The following is a 6822-nucleotide window of genomic DNA, read 5'->3' as shown; positions in this document are numbered from 1 at the left end:
GGATAGAAAAAGACAACATGAAGATAATAAAGGTAATGTACATCAAACCTAAAGCCAAGTTCATAGTGGAAGGGGAAAACCTGAAAGCATTTTCCTTAAAGTCTAGTACAAAACAAGGATGTCCACTCTCACCACTCCTATTTAATACGGTATAAAAATTCCAACCAGAGCAATTAGCTAAGAGAAGAAAATAAAAAGTATAAAAATAGGAAAGAAAGACATAAAATTATCACTGTTTTCAGATGATATGATCCTATACTTAGAAGATCCAAAAGGCTTTACCAGAACAATGTTAGAGCTAATAAACAAATTCAGCAAAGTATCAGGTTACAAAAGCAACATACAAAAATGAATGTCTTTTTGAAAAACCAATAAAGAATTTTCTGAGAAAGAAATCAGGGAAACAATTACATTTCCAATAGCCACAATAAAATATGTAGGAATAAAGCTAGCCAAGGAGGGGAAAGACCTCTACAATGAAAACTATAAAACATTGAAGAAAGAAATTGTAAAAGCCACAGAAGATGAAAAGATAGCCCATGTTCATGGATAGCAGAATTAATTTTGCTAAAATGGCCATATTACCAAAAGCAATATACAGATTCAACACAATCACCATTAAAATACAAAAGACATTCTTCACAGAACAGGAACAAACAGTCCTAAAGTTCATTTGGAAGAATAAAAAACCACAAATAGCCAAAGCAATTCTATGCCAAAAATGCAAATACTGGAGGCATCACAATATCTAACTTGAAACTATAATACAGAGGTATAGCAACAAATTCTTTGTGGTCCTGCCATGAAAAAAAAAAAAAAAAAACGGACCAGTTTAACAGACAGAATAAGAGACACAGAGACAATGCACATGGGCACAGTCATCTGATCTTTGACAAAAATGTCAAAAATATATATTGGAGAAAAGACAGTCTTTTTAACAAATGGTGCTGGGAAATTGGTTAGCCTTACATAGAAGAGTGAGACTAGATCCCTATCTTTCAGCCTGCTCAGAAATCCACTCAAAATCAATCAAAGACCTATAAATTATACCAGAAACTCTGCAAGTTCTATAAGAAATATAGGTATACATTACAACATATAGGCAGAGGTAACAACTTTCTCAATAGAACCCCTAACATTTAGGAAATAATGCCAAGAGTTAATAAATGAGATGACATCAAATTGAAAGATCTTCTTCACAGTAAAGGAAACAATTAAGAATGTAAAGAGAGAACCTACAGAATTCAAAAAAATATTTGATAGCTACATTTCTGACAAGGATTAACCTACAGAACATATAAAAATTCAAAAAGTTAGCAACAAAAAAATAAATAACCTAGTTAATTAATGGGCAAATGAATGAAAGAGATACTTCTCAAAAAAGGAAATACAAATAGCCAACAGATATATGAAAAATGTTAGTAATCACATAAATGCAAATCAAAACTATATTGAGATCTCATCTGACTCCAGTTAGAATGGCTGGCTATTATTTGTATTACTATACAAATAATAATAAATGCTAGAGAGGATATGTAGAAAAAGAAAAACATTTACACTGTTAATGTTACTATAAATTAGTACAACCACTGTGGAGATCATTATGGGTGTTCTTTAAAAGACTAGGCATGGAACCACATGACCCATGTATACAACTCTGTGGTGTTTAATGTAAAAAAATAAAGTCATTATGCTGTAACAATATGAGCATACCCCCCATGTTTATAAAGCACAATTCACAATAGTCAAGTTATGGAACCAGCCTAAGTGTCCATCAATGTTATGAATGGATAAGAAAATGTGGTATATGTACAAGATGAAGTTTTATTTAGCCATAAAGAAGAATAAATTATGTCATTTGCAGAAAAATGGATAAAACTTGAGAACATTACATTAAGAGAAATAAGCCAAACTCAGAAAAGTCGTGTATTTTCTCTCATATGTATAAGCTAAAAAGGAAAAAAAGTGAGGTGGGATTGTGTCATAAAAATTGAAGGGAGATCAGTAGAACAGAGGAAAGGGACCAGTGGGAGATATGAGGGGAGAGAAAGGGGAAACATTGGGGAATGATGTTGGCCAAATTAAATTGTATCATGTGCATTTATGAATATGAAACAGTGAATCCCCACATTATGTACAACTATAACACATCAATAAAAATGTTGAAAAAATAATAAGATATGGAGAATTAGATAAGAAAATGCCTTGCTTCTTCAAATGAACATAGCACTCTGGAGAGAACTCAAGACTTAACTTGGCCTATAAGTAGCTGAAAAATATTGAACCTAGATGTAATAATGTGAACCTGATAATGGTGTGGATTTGCAACAAGTTGAAAGGTGCAATGAGTTGTCTGCAGTAATAACTGAGGGGAGATTGGTACTCCACGATTTCCTTCTTCAAAGAAGTTTTTGAATTCTAATCACAAGGTAAATGTGATGAACAGGATGCCATGGAAGGTGGAAGAAACCCACTGGGTGATTTGAGTGTGGGCTGCATAGGTTTACTGGAATTGTGAAGCATGCTACACACGCTTCACAGAGCACATTGAGCAGTGATTGTCCCCAAGTATAAAGGGGAAATAGAGACACCAGAACTTCTGCCTCCTATTAAAGAGGAGCTCAAGAGCACGATTAGGAAACTGAGAAGTAGAAATTCCATTCAGGGTTTTAACAATTTGAATATAACAAAGTTTGCCTGAGTCCAAATTTGGAATACAATGGAAAGAATTTGTTTTTAATATGCTTGAACAAAATTAACCTAGCTATATACATAAAGCTTTTTTTTTAAAGGCAGGAAGAAGATTATAGTTTGAATTTTTATTTTTAAGAGTAAAATAATTTATTTTATTTTTAACATATTGTGGCTTTGTTTCATTTTTAATTTAATGTTGTCTCAAAATATATGGTCATTAAAAATATGACATGTATACCTATCTACGATGAGCTAGTATATCTGAATTATCAAGATTCTGTAAAATGATTATACATAGAAATATATACAATGATATATTGTTAAATTTAACATCTTGCTATTTTTTTATCCCCTCACCTTTTCTTTTTATTAGGGTGTTATATATACTAGTTGGATCTCAACAAATTAGTACATGCATAGAATTTGATGTCAGTTCATGTTTCCCCCTCTTCCTTTCCCTTCTCCCTGCATTCTCTTTCCTCTACTCTATTGATCTTTTTAATGCACATTATTTATGTTTGATTGGTTCTTTCTACTTATACATAAAAGTAAAATTTTTAGGCACTGAACATGCCTAAAATGTGATTTTCATTGGATTGTGCTACAGTAGTCCAACTCTGAAGCAATGAACTAGATCGGGTTATCAAGTAATTTTATTGGGAAACTTTTACTTTCCTTCAGATGAAGAATAACTATTTCATCCTTCTAAGATTTTAGGGCATTTTTGCAATTACAACTCAATTTGTTGACTGTAAAATAAAATAAATATTTCATGTTTTCCCCTCAGATTTCAAGATAAGGTTTCAAGCAAAATTTAACCTAGTTTTCTATGACATTTAATACCTGTTGAGATGGATTTATCTTAGTAATATTCTCTCAGAATTAAATTTTTGTTGATTAACAGGAATGTTTTGGACTTTCAAAGGAAGCTCCTTAAAACAATCTGAAAACAAATACACCAGAAAGAGGCAATTAAGAGTTAATTACTTAAACTTTTCCACCTTACCCAAACCCACAGCAGAAAAAAGCAAGTGTACACTAATCACAAGGGGTAAAGCCTGAGCCTCTTGTATCAGAAGCTTCTTAGAAATTGAAGGTAACCATTAACAAACTAGGCAAAAACAGTTTAAGTGAACCAGGAAGTATCCCATGGGTGTTGGTCATTGACTGCAATTATGGATGATATTTTTAGGAGATTCAACACACCTAGACTCAGGTATTTACTTCTGATCTAGGTCTGTTGCAGCTCTGCTTGTGACCTCTGCTCCTTGAATTCTACCCTGGCTTCTTGATCTCTTTCCAGCATTTTGGGACCCAGTACATCAGTCTAAGACAATGAATTCAATTACTTCTGCAATCCTCAGCTGTATCATCTAAGTTTCTTAAAGTAAGTCTCATTCTACTTGAGGGCTCATTTTAAGACAGAGTGAATTAGCCCCGACCCACCACCACAAAAAGGGCCCTACACATGGATAAGACATGTTCAATCTCCAATTTATTGGAAGACAATTTGGTTTTCTTCCAGACACAGAATAATACTTCAGGAAGGAGTTGATGGAAGAAATTCCTGGTACTGAGGAAGAGGTTATGTTTTCTCATAATTGAGCTTCGGAAGGTTTTGGAGGCAGATTCAGGTAATGTAGAACCATATGTGAGACTTGAGCCAAAGACAAGTCCTTCAAGACTTTCCTGGCACTTTTCCTGCCCTTTATTGAGATCAGGAACTCAGATCTTGGTCACAAACATAGTGACCTTTGGGCCAAGGTAGCAAGGCGAAGCTTTTGAAAAGACAGGTCCCAAAGTAGCATTCCCTCTGTGGGAAATTTTTAACTTACTTGCTCATCGATGGGAGCAAAGGGCTTCACCTCTGGCTGCCTCTCATGATTACAAAATCTCTTAATCTCCGAGGGCCCAACCCAAGGAGTTGGTTGCTTATTTGGATGAAGAGAATTTAGAACTTTTAATTTTGAACTTTTTTAAAGCTTATCTGGGTGGCTTAGTACCATTTCCCTCCATGTTGGTAAATTTATGCCAGATGTTTTTATTTAATATCTGACTTTATGTGAGGTAATAGGAAAAAGTCTTTAGCTACCTATCTTGCTCCTACTTAATTATCCTTGCCTTGGGAATAGGTAACCTATTCCCATGTTTACCTCTGGCTCTAAAATACCTCACCAGCCCTGAGAGTGCCCTGTGGGACATACCAAGACAGTGTCTCACACTCTCTGGAGTACATCATGGAAATGTGATGGAGATTATAAATATGTAGTTCCTCCTCTCTGTGTTTGTCATCCAGACGCCCTGTGAGGGCTGGCAAAAACTGTTCTTATTCTCCAAATATTCACTGGCATGTATTTGTGTAGTAAAATTATATTTGAGGTTTGTAGTTTTTTTTTAATGGACATCTGTTATTCTCTTTTAGTCTAGAAGTTCTGAACACAGCTGGGCAGAACAACTTGGCTTTCTCCACAATCTGTGTTGAGTCACAAATGAAGCCTGTCAGCTGTCAGCTGCTTGTAGGTTGGTTGAGTGGCTGCCACTGTCCCCCACAGCTGTTTTGGCTCTATGAGGCTCATGGGTGGGGAAAGGGTCAGGGTCAGTTTGTTCTATGCACACAGCCCCTGGGAGCTCCAGGGCAGCTTCTCTGATCAGCCATTTCTGCATGCTAAAGGGCCAGCCCAGAGTGGGTGTGAAGCAGGCTGAGGGTCTGGTATGTACCTTTTAGGATTATGAGTCATAGCAGCTTAGTTTTTAGAGATATTGTTTTTTACTTCTTGCTGTCTCTCTTCCTTATTTCCATAGTATGAGATTATAGATAATGTGACCTGTGCTGAGGCAAATGTAGTACAAGGAGTGCATAATTTCCACCAAGAAACTATGCTCTTTGGATCCATTGTATGAGTTCCATATTATTCATATGAGGGAATTTGTTTTTTACATGACTCAGTGCCACCAAGTATGAAAATATTTCAAGTTTCCTAGGTCACTCCAACTTTAACAGCTTCCGAACCTTAGATTTCACGGGGCCCAAAGACTTCAGCAAAATTCTATCACTAGCCATAATAGTCTACCCCAGACACAGTTGTAGATTTCTCCTCCTGACTCACAGTTCCAGTTGTGTTATTGTGTTATTCAATTTCCTTCCAAGACTCACAGCTGTCAAAAACAACTCCCACGCTTTAGCCCAGCCTCAAGGTCCTCTATGGTCTGATTCCAAACCACTTGTCCAAACTCTTATTGCTGACAACTGCCGTTAATGCCTTTTTCGATCTAACGGAAATGTGCTACCTACTGTTTTTTGCTGCCCCTTGTTTGCCAGCATCGGTGCTTTTGCTTACTCTGTTCCATGATCTCAAGTCAAAATGCCCCTGATTGGTTTGACATAGTTCTAATACATTTGCTCTATAAAGTGCTCCCTGAACCCTCTCAACGGAATCAAATCTCTTTCCTTCAAACATCCAATCCCTTTCCCCATCCCTACCTTCAAATTCCCATAGTATTTTCTGCCTAGAAGAGTCCACATTGTCCAGTTGTCCCTCCCTTCCTCAAACAGGACAGACAGTGTCCATCTAGTTAATCTTTCTACTTTCCCTGGGGCCTTGGAAATAGCATGTGCCTGTTTCTGTTACAAATCCATAAATAAATATTTGTAGAGAGCTTTGGATTTCCAGAGTGGATCCATATTTATTACTTCACTTAATTCTCATAAGTAGAAGTAGAAAGAACATGTGTTCTCTTTATTACAAATAAGGAGAAGACAAAGAGAATTAACTTTTGTTTATGAAAGTATTACTTGCCTCATTATTGTGCCATAGTGTTAAACTCCATGAAAGGGTTTTTTTTTTTTTTTTTTCTGCTATACATAATGTAAAAACTCATTAAACATATGTTAGGTGAAGGAATGGGTGAATACCAAGTCAGGCAGTGGCTGAGTATACTATGTGCACTATTTTGATCTTGCAGCAAGTAGGATCTTCATTGCACTGTCAAGGAAACGTAGTCTTCACAGCATACACTACTTAAGTGTGTAGCTGGAATGGAAACCCTGGTTTCCATGGTTATACCATCAGCCTCCCCGAGTCACTTTTCAATTGTCTTCCTTTTTATTGTCATTTTTACTCCCAATTG

The sequence above is a fragment of the Marmota marmota genome, unplaced genomic scaffold (genome assembly GCF_001458135.2).
Source record: "Marmota marmota marmota unplaced genomic scaffold, marMar, whole genome shotgun sequence".
Classification (NCBI taxonomy): domain Eukaryota; kingdom Metazoa; phylum Chordata; class Mammalia; order Rodentia; family Sciuridae; genus Marmota; species Marmota marmota.
This window is presented reverse-complemented; position numbering follows the sequence as displayed.